Here is a 20,337-nt window from a genome sequence, read left to right as displayed (position 1 = left end):
TTATGTTCTCACCCTCACTGATGACTTGAGTAGATATGGGTATGTCTACTTAATGAAACACAAGTCTGAGACCTTTGAAAAGTTCAAGGAATTTCAGAGTCAGGTTGAGAATCAACGTGACAGGAAAATCAAGTTCTTGCGATCAGATCATGGGGGAGAATACTTGAGTCACGAATTTGGCACACACTTAAGAAAATGTGGAATAGTTTCACAACTCACGCCGCCTGGAACACCTCAGCGTAATGGTGTGTCCGAACGTCGTAATCGCACTCTATTAGATATGGTGCGATCTATGATGTCTCTTATCGATTTACCGCTATCATTTTGGGGCTATGCTTTAGAGACTGCTGCATTCACTTTAAATAGGGCTCCGTCGAAATCCGTTGAGACGACACCGTATGAATTATGGTTTGGGAAGAAACCGAAGCTGTCGTTTCTAAAAGTTTGGGGATGCGATGCTTATGTCAAGAAACTTCAACCTGAAAAGCTCGAACCCAAGTCGGAAAAATGCGTCTTCATAGGATACCCTAAAGAAACTGTTGGGTATACCTTCTACCTCAGATCCGAAGGCAAGATATTTGTTGCCAAGAATGGGTCCTTTCTAGAGAAAGAGTTTCTCTCAAAAGAAATAAGTGGGAGGAAGGTAGAACTTGATGAAGTATTACCTCTTGAACCGGTAAGTGGCGCAGCTCAAGAAAATGTTCCTGAGGTGCCTGCACCGACTAGAGAGGAAGTTGATGATGATGATCATGAAACTTCAGATCAAGTTGCTACTGAACTTCATAGGTCCACAAGGACACGTTCCGCACCAGAGTGGTACGGCAACCCTGTCTTGGAAATCATGTTGTTAGACAACGGAGAACCTTCGAACTATGAAGAAGCGATGGCGGGCCCAGATTCCGACAAATGGCTAGAAGCCATGAAATCCGAGATAGAATCCATGTATGAAAACAAAGTATGGACTTTGACTGACTTTCCCGAAGATCGGCGAGCCATAGAAAATAAATGGATCTTTAAGAAGAAGACAGACACGGATGGTAATGACCATCTATAAGGCTCGACTTGTCGCTAAGGGTTATCGACAAGTTCAAGGGGTTGACTATGATGAGACTTTCTCACCTGTAGTGAAGCTGAAGTCCATCCGAATCATGTTAGCAATTGCCGCATTCTATGATTATGAGATATGGAAAATGGACGTCAAAACGGCATTCCTTAACGGATTTCTTAAGGAAGAATTGTATATGATGCAGCCGGAAGGTTTTGTCGATCCTAAGAATGCTAACAAGGTGTGCAAGATCCAACGCTCAATCTATGGGCTGGTGCAAGCATCTCGGAGTTGGAACATTCGCTTTGATGAGATGATCAAAGTGTTTGGGTTTATGCAGACTTATGGAGAAGCCTGCGTTTACAAGTGAGTGGGAGCTCTGTAGCATTTCTCATATTATATGTGGATGACATACTATTGATGGGAAATGATGTAGAATTCTTGGAAAGCATAAAGGCCTATTTGAACAAGTGTTTTTCAATGAAGGACCTTGGAGGAGCTGCTTATATATTAGGCATCAAGATCTATAGAGATAGATCGAGACGCCTCATCGGTCTTTCACAAAGTACGTACCTTGACAAGATATTGAAGAAGTTCAATATGGATCAGTCCAAGAAGGGGTTCTTGCCTGTATTGCAAGGTGTGATATTGAGCACGGCTCAATGCCCGACCACGGCAAAAGATATAGAAAAGATGAGTGTCATCCCCTATGCCTCAGCCATAGGGTCTATTATGTATGCCATGCTGTGTACCAGACCTGATGTAAACCTTGCCGTAAGTTTGGTAGGTAGGTACCAAAGTAATCCCGGCAAGGAACACTGGACAGCGGTCAAAAACATCCTGAAGTACCTGAAAAGGACCAAGGATATGTTTCTCGTTTATGGAGGTGACGAAGAGCTCGTCGTAATGGGTTACGTCGACGCTAGCTTCGACACAGATCTGGATGACTCTAAGTCACAAACCGGATACGTGTATATTTTGAATGGTGGGGCAGTAAGCTGGTGCAGTTGCAAGCAAAGCATCGTGGCGGGATCTACATGTGAAGCAGAATACATGGCAGCCTCGGAGGCAGCACAAGAAGAAGTCTGGGTGAAGGAGTTCACCACCGACCTAGGAGTCATACCCAATGAGTCGGGGCCGATGACTCTCTTCTGTGACAACACTGGAGCTATTGCCCTTGCCAAGGAGCCCAGGTTTCACAGGAAGACCAGGCATATCAAGCGTCGCTTCAACTCCATTCGTGAAAGTGTTCAAAATGGAGACATAGAAATTTGTAAAGTACATACGGACCTGAATGTAGCAGATCCGTTGACTAAACCTCTCCCTAGAGCAAAACATGATCAACACCAGAATTCCATGGGTGTTCGATTCATCACAATGTAACTAGATGATTGACTCTAGTGCAAGTGGGAGACTGTTGGAAATATGCCCTAGAGGCAATAATAAAATGATTATTATATTTCCTTGTTCATGATAATTGTCTATTATTCATGCTATAATTGTATCATCCGGAAATCGTAATACATGTGTGAATACATAGACCACAATGTGTCCCTAGTGAGCCTCTAGTTGACTAGCTCATTGATCAACAGATAGTCATGGTTTCCTGGCTATGGACATGGGGATGTCATTGATAATGGGATCACATCATTAGGAGAATGATGTGATGGACAAGACCCAATCCTAAGCTTAGCTCAAAGATCGTGTAGTTCGTTTGCTTTAGCTTTTCTGAATGTCGAGTATCATTTCCTTAGACCATGAGATTGTGCAACTCCCGGATACCGTAGGAGTACCTTGGGTGTGCCAAACGTCACAACGTAACTGGGTGACTATAAAGGTACATTACAGGTATCTCTGAAAGTGTCTGTTGGGTTGGCACGAATCGAGACTGGGATTTGTCACTCCGTATGACAGAGAGGTATCTCTGGGCCCACTCGGTAATGCATCATCATAATGAGCTCAATGTGATCAAGTGGTTGATCGCGGGATCATGCATTACGGTATGAGTAAAGTGACTTGCCGATAACGAGACTGAACAAGGTATTGGGATACCGACGATCGAGTCTCGGGCAAGTAACGTACCAATTGACAAAGGGAATTGTATATGGGATTGATTAAGTCCTCGACATCGTGGTTCATCCGATGAGATCATCGAGGAGCATGTGGGAGCCAACATGGTATCCAGATCCCGCTGTTGGTTATTGACCGGAGAGGCGTCTCGATCATGTCTGCGTGTCTCCCGAACCCGTAGGGTCTACACACTTAAGGTTCGGTGACGCTAGGGTTGTAGAGATATTAGTATGCAGTAACCCGAAAGTTGTTCGGAGTCCCGGATGAGATCCCGGACGTCACGAGGAGTTCCGGAATGGTCCGGAGGTAAAGATTTATATATAGGAAGTCCAGTTTCGGCCAGCCGGAAGGTTTCGGGGGTTACCGGTATTGTACCGGGACCACCGAAAGGGTCCCGGGTGTCCACCGGATGGGGCCACCTATCCCGTAGGGCCCCATGGGCTGAAGTGGCGTGGGAACCAGACCCTGATGGGCTGGTGCGCCCCACCCAAGGGCCCAAGGCGCCTAGGCTTGGAAACCCTAGGGGGCCGTTGCCCCCCGAGGGGGCATGCGCCCCCCTGGTTGGAAACCCTAATGGGGCCGTTGCCCCCAGGGGCCGCCGCCCCCCCCCTTTTAGATGGGATCTCCAAGGGGGCATGCGCCCCCCTAGCCCCTATATATAGTGGAAGGGAGGGAGGGCAGCCGCACCTTGCTCTTGGCGCCTCCCTCTCCCTCCGTAACACCTCTCCTCCCCGCTTGTGCTTGGCGAAGTCCTGCCGGGATCCTGCTGCATCCACCACCACGCCGTCGTGCTACTGGATCTTCATCAACCTCTCCTTCCCTTTTGCTGGATCAAGAAGGAGGAGACGTCTTCCCAACCATACGTGTTTTGAACGCGGAGGTGTTGTCGGTTCATCACTTGGTCATCGGTGATTTGGATCACGGCGAGTACGACTCCATCATCCCCGTTCACTTGAACGCTTCCACTCGCGATCTACAAGGGTATGTAGATGCACTCCTATTCCCCTCGTTTCTAGAATACTCCATAGATTGATCTTGGTGATGCGTAGAAATTTTTTAATTTCTGCTACGATCCCCAACACTGTCATGTTTGAATAATAATTGCCATGTTGTCAATATTTGTAGAAACTATGGACACCGCCCGAGACGAAGTACAAGAAGAGTTGTTGGGGGACATAATCGGACGAGGAAGTGATGACGTCGTCTCGTTGTTTCTCAACGACACTGATGGTCTGGAAGCAGCTGGCTATGATTATGATGGCTCCGGTGACCTAATGCCGGTGCAAGAAGGAGACCGTGAGGACGGCTCCGGTGACCCAATGCCGGTGCAAGAAGGAGACCGTGATGACGTCTCGGGTGACCGAACCGAGTCCGGCCAGGTATATATATTAGTTAAGCTTCTGCTGACTAGCTAATTGATGCATTCATTGTTTTGGTATGTACACATATTAATTTAGTCTTTGTTCTTTTTTCTAGCCCTCCGGATCGAGCACAACTTTGGTAAAGAGATGAGGCCCGAAGAAAAAGTTGAGCTCGGATGAAAAGTTTGAGATCATAGCAATCGCGCCCGACGGCCAACCGATTGAACCCCTCCGGACAAAGAGCGCATTTGTTGCTCAGTGCGGGGTTTTGGTTAGGGACAAGATCCCGATCAGCATCCAGCAATGGTTAAAGCCGGCTACAGAAGACCCTGAGGTGTCTTATGTCAATGATATGCAGAAAAATGATTCCAGTCAAATTTCACCCTACCGCCAGAGGATGATCCAGAGAAGCCAATTAAAGAGCAATTAATCAAGTCTTTTGCTCTTAAGAGGATGGCAGAACTATTCAGGAGGTGGAAGAAAGAGCTGAATAAGTTTGTCGAAAATAAAGAGACACCAGAATTCAAGGGCAGATATGAGAAGATCAGAGATCACCGGCCCGCATTTGTGGCCCACAAGACATCGAAAAAGAGTAAGAAGATGTCGGCGACAAACAAGCAAAATGCTGCAAAGAAGAAGCATCACCATCGCACGGGGTCAAGTGGCTACCTCGTAGCCCGACCTAAGTGGGCCAAGACTAAGAATGATCTGGTTGATAAAGGGATCGAACCAGAGACAATTAACTGGCCAGACCGTTGCCGGACTTGGTTCTTCGGGGCTGGCGGAACCTTGGACCCTGTAACAGGGAAGTGCATTTGGACGAACGATCAAATGGACATACCAGTCAGGAAGCTTCAGCAGTATATCGAAGCAGTGCAGCAAGGGATGTTCTTTCCAGATAGAGAGAACGACGAGCTCACAATGGCCATTTGGAATCCTGAGCACCCTGGACGGACACGAGGCACGCTAGGCTCCATTCCGTGGAAGGTTGGGTTTCCGGACACAGGCGGTTACAAATCCCAGGAGAGGAGAAAAAACTTGCAGAAGACCCAAATGCAAGCGCTGCAAGCAAGGGTACAAGCGATAGAGGAACGAGAAGCAAATCATAGCAAACATACTGCCGAAGCTTCCCCCGAAGCTACCCCGCCATCTCAGCGGAGAAGCAGCGTGGCTTCCACCGAGCTGCTTCAGCCGGAGCATGACTTGACGGCTCTCGCCAGCTATCCCGTGGATGCTATCACGGAGTCTCAAAATTGCCACCTTATGACGCAATGGATGAATTTGAAGGTCAAGGCGGCTGTTGGCTCTGTTTATCCTACTGAACCCGGCGCAACTTTTCACCGCCGTCCGATTCCAGAAGGATATGCTAAGGTGATGGTGGATGAAATAACGGAGGGATTTGAGGACCTCCAGCTTGACCACCCTACTGGTGAAGGGGAGACTAGGCTGGGGTCTGCTCTGAAGACTCCATGCCTATGGCGGAAGGAGCTCATCAACCTTCCGAACTAGACGCCTCCGCCTCCTCCTCCTCCTCCGGCAAGTCAGGGCACTCCGCCTCCTCCACCGCCTCCTCCTCCGGCAAGTCAGGGCACTCCACCTCCTCCACCGCCTCCTCCTCCGGCGAGTCAGGGCAGTCCGCCTCCTCCACCGCCTCCTCCTCCGGTGAGTGACGATCAGGGCACTCGACCGGCTCCTTCTCCGGCGCGGGGAGGGCACTCCGCCTGCGCCGACGCGCCCGAGCAGCCAGCCTCCTCCTTCTCCGCCTCATCAGCAAGGGCGGAAGAGACCTACCGCCGCTCCGGCTGCTCCGGCGCGTCGTAGTCCTTCTCCTCCGCCTCGTAAGCAAGTAAAGAAGACAACCGCTCCGTCTGCTCTGCCGGCGTCTAGCAGTACAGCCAGAGGCGGGAGGAAATACAGATTCGGTCCTTCTCTAAAGACTCCAGAGAAGTTACCATACGAGAGGACCCCAGAGGAGAACGCCGAGATCGCACGAGAAGAAGTGAGGAACTACTTTAAAGGGGTGAAAGCAAAGAAACATCCACCTCCGGAGGAGAAGGTAGATCCGGTGAAAGCGAAGTGCATTCTGGCTGCCCTGACAAAACCACACAAGTGTCCGCCGAAAGGAAACTATGAGCGCATTATTGGAAAGGAATTTGCCGAAGCGGAGCGGTTGGGAAGTACTGTCAGTGATCAAAGGCTGAAACAACGACGAGCTGGGAAACAAATTGCCCAGCTCGGTGAACAAGCGAAGCAATCGTGCCCCCCGCTCAAGGTGCCTAGCGACAACGTCGCTAATGATCCGAGGATGGTGCCCGGTTATAGCAATCTTGGCGATTACCTACCCGACGATGTACATTATGATTTCATGGAGGTGCAGATACAAAGATACGAGTACGGGAAGCCTCTCGTCAAAGATGAAAGATCTCTATCAACGATGATGCGAAGATTGCATGATTGGTACTTGAAAATCTGCAGAGACTCTGGGGGGAGGAGTACTTTGTATGTGAAAGTTAAAAAGGAGCATGACCTCGTTGGAATTGAACTGTTGCCTGTTCCATTTGAGGAGTTCTTTCAGTTTTTCAATCAATTGGCCCTCGATAAAACAACGGTCACCTGCTACTGTCTGTAAGTAGTACTACTTCTGTCATTAAGTCTCTCTATATAGCTCAGCTCTTTCATTGCATGTATTTATAATCATCCTCACTATATTATGCAGATTGAAGATCGCCGAATTGAAGAAAAGACAAGTCGGTGATATTGGGTTCATTAACACATATCTCATAGATGCAACTCAGGTTAAATTTCATGCCGCAGATACCGAGGCCAACTTGCTACGATCGTTGGTAATAAATGAAAACAAAGATATAATACTCTTTCCTTACAACTTCAGGTGAGTGTTACTATCTTGTGCGTATTCAGTTTCCCTTATATATTAGTCAAGGTTATAGTAATGTAATTGATGAGTTATGCATGCGTGTGCAGTTACCACTATATTCTCCTAGAGATTAAGCTTGAGCAGGGACTAGTAACCGTCTTAGACTCAAGACGAAAAGATCCCCAGGACTATGCGGACATGACTCAAATGCTCGAGAAGTAAGTTAAATCGATCATTATCCATCATATCAGCAACTTTGTTCATTTCCTGATATATCAAGTAATTGTTTTCTTTGTCTGGCAGGGTTTGGAAAAAATTCTCCAAAAAAGCTCCAGGACTCCCGAAGAAGCTGCAATTTAGACACCCGAAAGTAAGTACTATAGTAGCATGTTCCGCGCATCTTCTATTGATTCAAGCGCTAGTTTCATCAATACCATTTGGCATTCTTGCTTATCAGTTTGATTAACCTCTATTTCTTGTAAAGTGGTTGTGGCAGGAACAAGGGAATGATTTCTGTGGATACTACGTTTGCGAGTCCATCCGCCACATGATCTGTGAGCGGGGCTACACTGACGAACAATATGAAGTACGTAAATAACAACATTCACAATTTTATTTTATTACCATCATTTGTGTTGAGTTTCATTCATTCATATATATATGTGTTGACCCCCTTCTTCAAATTAGATGTTTCGGAAGCGAGATGAACTCCTAGCACCAGCTCGCATGCGAGCAATTCAAGAGGAATTGGCGGCATTCTTTTTTGACCACGTGATCGCTGAAGACAGAGAATACTATGTGGACCATGAGTCCGTATGATTATATTTGTAAGAGATAATTATTGTATATATGTAGCTGGTAGTGTCGGATAGATATACGAGAACTTGTTGTTCGACCAATCTCTCGGAGAAGAAGAGGTGGTCGATATCACTTCTCTATGTATGCATATATGTTCATGACCATCTTCTGTTTCCTTCGTTTGCTTACTAGCTAGCTAGCGTGTCTAGTCCTCTCTATACGTATGTATAGTACGTAGCGTCGACCAAGCACGGATATAAGAGAGGACACTTCTCTCTATTAATTATAGCTAGCTAACACAATATATGAAACACCTAAATTAACCCCACAAAACCCCCAAACCTCCCCCCTTTAAAAAAAAACAAAAACCCCAGCCACAGAAATGCTGACGCGTGGATGCCTATTGGTCCCGGTTGCTGCCACCAACCGGGACCAAAGGGTCTCCTGCCTGGGCTCCGCGCACAGGCCACGTGGAGGCCCATCTGTCCCGGTTCTGGATTGAACCGGGACTAAAGGGACAGGGCATTAGTGCCGACCCTTTAGTCCCGGTTCAGGAACCGGGACAAAAGGCCCTTACGAACCGGGACAACAGGCCCTTTTTCTACCAGTGTACGCAAGTCAATGAAGGAAGAAAAACCTAACCTGGTTAGCAACCTACTGGCTCTCTTCACTACATATGCATGCTTTTTCGAGCTTGGCTCTCTCACTACACTACAACCAAGCAAGCTGCCTAGCTTGAGTACTATAGATTAGATTTAGGTTGAGTCAGCAGACAAACCAAAGTCATGGATACTGGCTGTCACTACACACACTAGAGTGATTGGTATGTACAAGTGGCCAGAGGATGTCAAAGATCCAAGAGATACAGTTCATCGTTGAATGAGTATATCTTCTAGGGTTTGTACCATCCTACAAGTCTATATGGATTACTCTCGTGACCACTAATTCTAGCTGCTAGATATGTGCATGCCATGGATTCATGGAAGCTGGTCCTACATGCATAGCTATACACACCAAAGAGAGAAAGAAAGTGACTCCAGTCTCAACTCACTTCATGGCACATGCATCATTGCATTGCATAGTTCAACTTGAATTGTTAGCTCGTGTGTGTCTTTCAACTCACTGCATCATGGCGTACCTATAGCGAAGACGGGTCTAACTAGAGTGTTGAGACCATCCAGAAAGAATTCTCAAGATTTATTAAACATAGTACTACATCAGGAGTAACAATTGAAATTAAACAAACGAATATAATTGTAAGTCCTTCGAATAGAGATTAACTGATTCTTATCTTTATGAATACATATAAATTAAAGGTGACAACGCCTTATGCAAGCCATGCATATCTTATGTCGCTCAAAGAGATATATATGAACTAATGTAAGCACATACGTGTGATGAACTAGTCAACTAACTGTTCTAAGGGAACTCTCCAATCCAACATGGGGTGTATGGAGAAGACATGACGAGCCGTATATCATCATTCAATAATTCTTTGAAATGCGAATAACCCTCTGGGCATATATTTCCTAAGACTTCAATCTTCGAGCCATTTAAATGAGATGCCAGTCCTGTGATTTCTGTCCCCTCTGATTCACTCAGGAACACAATCTCTTTATGGGGGTGAAACCCGAGTATCTGAATATCATAGTCATTACCATCACGACTCTCTTTTTTCTGGTAGCAATCTTCAACATCATCATCATTGTCAGAGTTCCATTCATATATATGTTTACTTGGTTCCTTGATGTCATTTGAAGAACGAGTAGAACAAAACAAGTTGTAGTTAATATCTTCTAAGATCCAGTGTCCATGGACTCGTTGGTTGAACCGATGGTGTGCTAGCATGGGATTAAGGTCCTTGTCATGCTTCAGTATCCATTCCATTTGACCACATGATTCATTAAGGATCCAAACTCGAAGCAAACACTTATGTTCTTCAAATGCCACAGAGTACACTCCCTTTTCTGATCTTACTATATTAAGGTCTAGGTAGTACTCCGCTTTAATAACAATTGGTGGTTTAATTACACGGTATGTATTATCTGACAATGATATTCTGCAAAATCAAATCATGCATTGTCCATGATTGTTTTAATGACCAACCACCACCAAGATAAACATCAGATAACATAATAACAGAGCTGGTAAGTATGTACCTCATAAGAAAAGCAGCCCCACAGTGTATATAAAGTGCTCCTAGAAAATAGATTGCAGCATCCCTGAAATTCATCCAACCCACCCGCATCTCACTGACGGTCCTTGCTACATCACCTTCTCGGACGAAATACCTCTCCTCCCAGCAACTAGTCCTTGATGAGAACATGTACATCTTACATGGAGACGGTGGCCATTCAGAATCCTCCATCGGGAGGTCTGCCTTGTCTGCCCCACCACGACCCTTGTCATGCAAACGTGGGATCATAAGCACCTCGTAGTGTGTGAATATCATCGGATCATACACCAAATGCCGGATGTACCGCACATTCCAGCTAATACAATCTTGGCCCGGGCACGGTGGGAAAGCGTTCCACTGACGGGTGGCAGGGTTAACCACACGGTTTTTGCTGAGCAAGAGTAGCCCGTTGCAGTGATCGTGTATCTGGTAATCGTGCCAATCATCGCACTTGTCCCAAATAGTGCCGGCATGAGGGGCGGTGGAGGGCAGGAAGCTGAGGTTGCCGCTGACCGCATCTCCGGAGGAGGGGCAGGCGAAGAACTCGGGATACTTGTGCGCGTTGAAGTGCATGAAAAGGCCGGCGAACGAGAGCGGGAGAAGGTCGGCGCGCATGAGGCGGTGGGCGTCGACCACTTCGCGCCAGGCCCTGCAGACGCAGTGGGAGGCAGCGACCTAGCGCGGCGGGACGCGGCGGAGGACGTCGGCGAGCACGTCTTCCGGCAGGTCAGGCGTCAGCCCCTGCTCCCCCTTTCGTCTACGCGTGCGGCCTTCAGCGGCCGGTCTTCGTCGGCAGCCATGGCGTGCCTACCGTACGTGATGATCTTCGCTCTGGAAGAAACCCTAAATTGATTATGATTTTGTGTCGCGTGGAGACCACGCCGCGCGTGTTGTATGAGAAGATTGGCTCGGGGTGCACCTTCATCGGCCGGTTTGGAAAGCCGTCTGGAAGCACGCAATCTGTAGGTGGTTTAGTGGGCTCTCATCGCACTTAGATTGATTCATTAGACAGATTTTTTTATGTGCGCTAGCCCTATTAGCCCACGGGGAATCCACTTAACCCACGAGGAAAAAAAACTATCAAAGTTGACATCGTTTCGTGACCGACAATGACTAATTTGCACTTCCCGCGGCAAACTTCCAAAAATGTTGGACCTTTGAGTTCAAGCCGGCGACGGATTCCATCGATGCGAGGCCGAAGGCACCAGATCCAGACCACCACCAACACGACGCTGGCGACTGGACGCCACGGGGACGCCGGCGAGCTGCTATCGTCCACCACGACGCGACGGTGGCGAGTTGGCGCTGTCAGGGACGGACCTACGGGCAGGAGGAGAGGAAGGCACCACCCATTACCGCCGCCAAGCTCCTGGCACCGGTGGCCGCGAGCTTCAGGGGAGACCTCCTTCCCTGCATCCTCCTCTGCCGAGGCAGCCGGCGAGGCGCCCCTGCTCTGTCAGCTGGTGAGACAAATCCTTCTCCGACAGTTTAATAATGCAGCATATACAGTTTGGATGCAACAGCAAAACTGAATTCTTTGATACTCCGACAGTTGATTAGGCATTCAGGACTTAATTGGCTGCTCCAACCAAACAATAACCATAACAGTGGAGTATCATCAAGAAGCAGCTGTGCAGTTCTACCAGGATCATTTCAAATGTCTGTTTATCGCACTTTCCCTCTATTTTTTTCTTCTTATTTTTAGTTTAGCATTCTCAGCGGTGCTTGTTTCTCCTCGGAGTAGTTTGGATGCAACAACCAAGTTCCGAATTCCAATAGCAAAACTGACGATTGGCTGTCATGGTTCTGTAGAAATTAAAGGGAACAATCCTTTGCCGACACGGTTCGTGCAATCACATCTGCATACTCCTCCAAAACAAGCATCGTTTGATAATCTGAATTTCTTGCCGCTGCTCAGTTTTTTGTTTTCTGAACTGCATTGTCCACTGGAGTATCTTGTCTGCATTGTTTTCTGAACATGGCAACCATGAACTGTGGTGTGATGCATGTTGGAAGAAAAGAACAAGAATAGAAACCATATAGCAGAACAATTAATGGGTCATGATGGGCACTAGGAGAGGGTGTGAGGTCAATGGTTTTTTTTGTTTTTCTTCTCTTTCAATGGTGTTATCTTGCTTCAGAGAGACACTGGCAAGACTCACCACACTTGCAGAGACACCACTGTTCCATGAGAAATCAGACATTAAAAGACCATATCTTGATTCAGTGAGACACTTGCAACTCACTGCACACACTTGACAATTTCTAGACTGAACCTGTCTAGCCATGGGGACAGGTGAAAAAAAGGGGAGTAGATTCATCCCCCCAGCAAAACAAGCATTGTTTGATACACTTTCCACCTCTATGGATCTGAACATCTCTAGTTACTATTCTCTGATTAAGGACTAGCCAAATGAATGTTTGATTCTTAAAGGTATTTTCATCTTCCACGTGAATTAGTATACTCTGATTAAGCACAGCAACAGTAATTTTTCATTATGGGTAGAGCTCTTGCAACTTGCAAGATGAAAAAGTTAGTTTTGCACAGCACACATGGATCACTTTTTTGGAGCCTGAAATCACTGTAGCATGAGTTATCTACTGCAGGAAAATAATGTAGCCTCCACATCCATCAACAAAGAGGGGGGGCACATTAACAGCTCATTAAGCAAGAGGAGATGGCAGGGCTATCCAATTAAATCCCATTCTTATCTTCTTCTTCTTTCTTCCCTTGAGAAATTAATTAATTAATTATAAGCAGGAGTATTTTACAGAGAAAGATGCAAAAACGGTTACTGGTCATTCAGCTTATCTGAATCTTCTGCCAAAATCACCTTATCTGAATCTTCAAGTACTCCTGGCTGCAAATGTAATTCAGCTTAACCAACTGGTTATTCCTCGCACCAACCAGAGTACTAGCTGATCCCAAGTACTCCCCTGCTTGGAGTAAAGAAGAGCTGCTCTTTTCCTGCTGCTTGGAGGCTGCTGGTGCTCTGTTATTGCTGCTTGAAGGCTCCTGGTTCTCTTTTCCTGCTGCTTGGAGGCTATTGGTACTCGAAGGGTGTTTCTGCCGCTTCAAGGAGGTGGCTGCTCTTTTCCTGCTGCTCGGAGGCTGCTCGTGCTCTTTTCCTGCTGCTTGAAGGTTGTTGCTGCTCCGCTCCTGCTTGTTGGAGACTGCTGGTACTCTTTTCCTGCTGCTCGGAGGCTGCTCGTGCTCTTTTCCTGCTGCTTGAAGGTTGTTGCTGCTCCGCTCCTGCTTGTTGGAGACTGCTGGTACTCTTTTCCTGCTGCTCGGAGGCTGCTCGTGCTCTTTTCCTGCTGCTTGAAGGTTGTTGCTGCTCCGCTCCTGCTTCTTGGAGACTGCTGGTACTCTTTTCCTGCTGCTTGAAGGCTCTTGATTCTCTTTTCCTGCTGCTTGGAGGCTGCTGGTATTCGAAGGGTGTTTCTGCTTCTTGAAGGCTGCTAGGGCTCTTTTCTTGTTGTTCTTTTCCTGCTGCTTCTGCTCTTTTTCTGCTGCTAAGATTGCTTCTGCCTCTTCTATAAAGGCTATACGAAGCCGTCCTTCTTCCTGCCGGCGTACCTTGTTCATGTGAGGGATCGAGTAGTTTATCGCTCCCTTGTTTCTCATTACCTCTTGGATGCATTACTGTGACGCCTCAAATGACCCCACTCGAACCTTGAGTGTAAGGTCGTGCAGCTTACACCCAATGCCTTTGACAGACCTCGCAATGTTCTCCTTCTGTTCAATGGGATTGTCACCACCCTCGACAGATCCAAATCTTTCCGCTTGCGGCCAACTCTACCTGGCTTTTGATTTGAGACATCAACTTTCTCCCCTTTTTCAATCTGTTTAAGAGCTCTTTCCCATATTCTCTCAACAGTTCTTACGGTTGTATCGAGTAGGCTAGCAATGACCTCCTTGTCTTTTTTTAGAACTTGTCCATTTTGGGTCTTGATCACCATGAGTGCAAAATAAATACCATATCTCTCCTCATTTGTGAGTTCCCCATGAATTGGTTTCTGTACATCACTTGCTTCCTCATGAATTGCTTCCTCTAGACCACTTGCTTCTTCATGAATTGGTTCCTCTACACCACTTGTTTCTTCCCCTATCAAATAAGGAGCAAAAGATAAGTCATGTAGCTATTGCAAATAATAGGAGTAGATCATGGAAATGAAAATGAAAATGCAAAAGTTTTGGAGGTAGTACCTGTTGCTTCATTATTGACTGGTTCTTCATTGTTGTGTCGTTGTTGACTGTTGTGTTCTTCCTGTTGATCTGCAGGTTCTGAGGCATTATCTTGTCGAGGACTCATGTTGAGATAATGCCTCAGAACAGCATTAGGTTCTGGGCTCTCATTATTGACGACATATGTGTATATATGCATGCTCAGTGGAGGCTGACTCTCTTCACTCTGGTCTCCTACCAAGCAAGTTGCCTAGCTAGAGATATAAGTACTCCCTCCGTAAAGAAATATAAGAGTGTTTACATCGCTAATTTAGTTATCTAAACACCCTTATATTTTTTTACAGAGGAAGTACTATAGATTAGATTTAGGTTGAGTCAGCAGACAAAAACCAAAGTCATGCATACTGCCATTACACTACATTAGAGTGATTGGCACGTCCAAGTGGCCAGAGGATGTCTAAGATCCAAGAGGCATGGTCCATCACTGAAGGAGTATATATTCTAGGTCTTGTACCATTCTACGAGTCTATATGGAATCCGAGTATCTGAATATCATAGCTCTTATTATCATCATGACTCTCTTTATTATGGTAATAACAATCTTGAACATCATCATTGTCAGAATCCCATTCATATATCCGTTCAGTTGATGCTTCCTTGAAGTCATTTAGAGAACGAATAGAACGAAACCAGTTGTAGTTAATATCTTCTAAGATCCAGTGTCCACGGACTCGTTGGTTGAACCGGTGGCGTACTAGCACGGGATTAAGGTCTATGTCATCCTTCAACATCCACTCCATTTGACCACATGATTCATTAAGGATCCAAACTCGAAGCAAACACTTATCTTCTTCAAATGCCACAAGGTACACCCCCTTTTTTGATTTTGCTATATTAATATCTAGAGAGCTGTCCACTTTCATAACAATTGGTGTTTTAATTACACGGTATGCATTATCTGACAATGATATTCTGCATAATCAAATCATGCATTGTCCATAAATGTTTTAATAACAAACCACCACCAAGATAGACATCAGATAATATAATAACAAAGCTGGTAAACATGTACCTCATAAGAAAAGCAGCCCCGCAGTGCATATAAAGTGCTCTTCGAAAATAGACAGCAGCCTCGCTGAATTCCTGCCAACCCACCCGCATCTCGCCGACGGTCCTTGCCGCACCGCCTTCTCGGACGAAATACTTGTCCTCCCAACAACTAGTCCTTGATGAGAACACATACATCTTGCATGGAGACTGTGGCCACTCGGATTCCTCCATGGAGAGGTCTGCCTCGTCTTCGTCACATATACGATCGTTGTTGTCACGCAAACATGGGATCATAAGTACCTCATAGTGTGGGGATATCATCGGATCATAGACCAAATGACTAGAGTACCACATGTTCCATCTAGTACAATCTTGGGCCGGGCACGGCGGGAAAGCATTCCACTGACGGGTGGCAGGGTTAACGACACAATTTTTGCTGAGCAAGAGTAGCCCATTACAGTGATCCTCGATGTTGTAGCCATGCCAATCATCAGAGTGTTCCCATATAGTGCCGGCGCGAGGGCCGGTGGAGGGCAGGAAGCTGAGGTCGCCGCTGATGGCATCTCCCGAGGAGGAGGAGGAGGGGCGGGCGAAGAATTCGGGATACTTGTGCTCCATGAAGTGGACGAAGAGGCCGGCGAACGAGAGCGGGAGCAGGTCGGCGCGCATGAGGCGGTGGGCGTCGACCACTTCGCGCCAGGCCCTGCAGACGCGGCGGGCACGTCTTCCGGCAGGTCAGGCGTCAGCCCCTGCTCCCCCTTTCGTCTACGCGTGCGGCCTTCAGCGGCCGGTCTTCGTCGGCAGCCATGGCGTGCCTACCGTACGTGATGATCTTCGCTCTGGAAGAAACCCTAGATTGATTATGATTTTGTGTCCGCGCGTGTTGTATGAGGAGATTGGCTCGGGGTGCACCGTCATCGGCCGGTTTGGAAAGCCGTCTGGAAGCACGCAATCTGCAGGTGGTTTAGTGGGCTCTCATCGCACTTAGATTGATTCATTAGTGGGCTCTCATTAGACAGATTTTTTTTATGTGCGCTAGCCCTATTAGCCCACGTACATACTGGATTTCATCAATGATTGATTACTTCCTAGCTAAGTTCTTCTTCTTCCATCCATTTATGATCAAAGTTGCCATCGTTTGGTCTTTGGTGACCGACCATGAACAACGTTGAGGCTGATTCTTCTTCCATTTGTGGAGCAAATGGTCGTGTGGTGGCAACTTCTTAATAAGGTTGAGAACGTCTGATCTGTCACCTATCCTGTAACTGAAAGCGGAGAATGTCCATGAACCCCACATTGCATGCCATAAGGCGGCCTAATCTTCTACTAGACGTACTGTTTCGATCGAGAGTGGAGTAAAAATAAAGAAGGGGTTGTTGGCTTTTCACCTGCTTTAGTACATCAAAGGTGCCGTAAATTATTTATTTCCAACCCAAGAAGGAAAAGATAAGATGTGGAGCCCAAAATGGAATGGAAAATGCTGAGAGAATAGAAAGTACTGAAATGGAAGAAAATTGTCAAGCTGTTCCAGAGTAGCTAATCTACAGCAGAATGGTACAACATGTAGATTGCATCATCATCGTTAATTACTGTCTGTTCTTTATTTAAGAGAGGTGGATCAAGCTCCAAATGAGCAGTGCCTGCTTGTTCCAATTGATTCGGTCCCTCTTAATTAGCACACCATTAATCATGTTTTCCTCCGTACAACTTGTTGATGAGCAAGTCGTACCACAAGGCCAGTGCAGCAATAGAATGTTTAAAGACTCGGACAGGCATGCATGTAGTACAACATTCCATTTGTCAAGCAGTGCCCTAATTAAAGCAAGAATTTGTGATTAAGAGGCTGTCAAACCTCAACACCCTCCCTTCTGATGTTAATGTTAGTCAGGTACATACAGTGACGTTTGAACCGATCTGCGGTCATCTCACGTCTCATTTTGACAGATACGGGAACCTCACAACGTATTGTCCATGCACATTGTCATTCTGATGTTGTTAGTTTTCAGACAAATTAAAATCAACCAACTTGGTCGTCATCAAAGATTTTGCACGCCGGGAGATCAAATTCTCCAATCAATTCTGGCAGGTTCAGTTTGATTTGCTTTCTAGCTAATGTTATCTTACTATGCAGTACATGGAGGCTCAATGAAAATTCATTCATTCATTCATGCGTTATTTTCATTTCCTTTTCTTCTTTTTTTGACAGGGTGCATGCTCCACCTAACATGAAACTGGAGGCGACATTGTTGAAGTTGAAGCACCGCACCTACTTGGTCGTCAAATTCAACAGCGCGGTTAATACACGAAAGGGGTCGTTGTCTTGTGGCCATTTTTAGCATGATCATTAACTTATTGCAAACTGAAGGAAACAAAAATGGGCAAAGATAAGGTGGAGCTAGCCCAACTTGGAATGGCGAAATGTTTGCGGAGAGGATAGCTCTCTTCTTTTGGATCGGTGCACAATTGATGATATATACTCATCGTTTTTACCTGTTCGCGGGAAAAGATAGAATGCAACTTGGAGAGAAAATAACCAGAGAGAGAGAGAGAGAGAGAGAGAGAAGCAACAATTTGAGAAAAGAAAGAAGAGGAAGGTTAGGTCTAGGTAGGTAGTAGGTGATTGAAAATGAATGAATGATATTGGTGTGAGATTCAGAGATAGGATGGAGCACCACCTACCCTTGAACCAAGCAAAGTAGTACGATGTCCGTACATCAGTCCAAGAGACAGTTGAGTTGATGAGACCATTTGCTGGGCTTGGTCACCTAATTAATTTGGTCAAAGCTTTTGCTTAATCCAGTCCCTCACTGAGACTGTTCTTAATTAGACTTTTGATCAGCTAGACTGGTAGGTACGTAGAATCTATGTGTTAGTTTACTACTACTAATCCTAACACTAACACCAGTTGAAGCATGAAGCTTGTTGCGGTCCATGGACGATGAACAAGGGCTTGGCGTTTTTTTGCTTGAATAAGTACTTAGTTAACATACAATACATTAATACGAGAACGGCGAAAGAGCGGACGAGCTCGCTTGCTCTCGCTAAGTGGAACTCTACTGGTGGTGCAAGGAATGTCCAAGGATACGCATCGTGAAACTGAAACAGTAGCGTGCGGTTTTGTATGCCCGTGACAGAGCGACGGCGCCGTCACGGCAGTCCGTGCATAAGTTTCATTGGTATATGTATATGTATATACAGGACCTATATGTACACCACGTGTTCGGGCTATGTCGCAGAAACTTGGGTGTGTTATTTCCAGTATATATAATTAGGAGTAATTACTACATGTGGTGTCTTCTTGTTCTCAAAAAGGAAAATACATGCGGTGCTTCTGTTGTGTTGTCTGACTAAAACACATGCCTTATTTGTGTGTGGTATTATTTCTCGCAACTATACTACTTGTGGAACTTGAATGTTGTCTGCAACAATTTCCACTAAAAAGACTGCCGCTGGAGAGTTGAGATTAGTTTTTTTTTGTGTGCCTCAACTCCAAGACCAGATAACTTGCACCCTCTAAAACCAAACAAGGTTCGTCCTTGGACTCGGTTTTGACCACACTCAAATTCACATAATTATTCAAATCCGTGAAAGTGCTTGAAATTTACGTACTTTTTTCCAAATCCGCTTACTTTTTCCAAGTACATATAATTTTTCAGAATTCACATACTTTTTTCAAATCCATGATTTTTTTAAAATTCATGTACCTTTTCAAATCCACATAATAATTCCAAGTTCACGTAATTTTTTCTAGTGAACTTATATCTTATCAAATTCATGAACTTTTTAATGTTTCACGTACTTTTTTCATGTTTGCATAAATATTTCCAATTAATGTACTTTTTTAGTATTCATGTACTTTATTAAAAAAAATCATAAATTTAAAAAATATCACGAACCTAGAAAAAGTAGGCGGATTCAGAAAAAAGCGAACGTGAAGAAATTACACGGATCTGAAGAAATGTATGCGAATTTGAAAAAAGCGCATGAGTTTGAAAAAATGACGTGAACTTGAGAAAAATACTTGAATTTGAAAAAATTAAACGAATTTAAAAAAAATCATTGATTTGAATTAAAAATATACGTGATTTTTTTAAAAAAATCAGGGATTTGAACAAAATTATGTGGCTTGACAATATTTGTAAGTTAATAAAGGCAGATACTTAAGGTATAGGATTGGATGTGGCCGGCTTCCGCATTCGTGTCGACTGGACCATCCACCTGAACGTTTGAGGGGAGTTTGAGACGGTTGTAGATGCTTCTAGTGCCCGCTCATGCAAAAGTTGATGTATCAAATATCCTGGTGTGTAGTTGTTGTGCCAAAGTGTAGGTGTGGACGTTGAGCACCCCTGGTTTTGCACTCGCAGCCTCGCACATGTTGGTCCTGAACGTCCCGTCCCCCCCCCCCCCCCCCCCCCCGGGTCTGTTAATCATGTGGGCCCGTCCTACCTGCAAAGCCCAATACACAACGTATACATCTGACAGTACCTGACGCAGCCCAATTCGGACGAGAACGAGCGCCCAGCGATTCCAGGAGCATGCGAGCTCATCCGTTCCTATGGATTTCTCACATTAATACATATTACCTATTTTGAAACGGAGGTAGTACAACATATTGATGTGCTGCTGAATTAATGTATCAAGACATTCACATATGTAGAAGAAAGCCAAGACAAGTGGGAGAGTATCAAAGTTAAGGGCTCCTTTGGTTCATAGAAATTATGTACTATGCTTTTTGGAGGAACTTTTCTATTGGTGGTCATTTGATTCGTTTGA

The sequence above is a fragment of the Triticum aestivum genome, chromosome 5A, assembly GCF_018294505.1.
Source record: "Triticum aestivum cultivar Chinese Spring chromosome 5A, IWGSC CS RefSeq v2.1, whole genome shotgun sequence".
In the NCBI taxonomy this organism is placed as follows: domain Eukaryota; kingdom Viridiplantae; phylum Streptophyta; class Magnoliopsida; order Poales; family Poaceae; genus Triticum; species Triticum aestivum.
Note: the sequence above shows the minus strand (reverse complement) of the source record.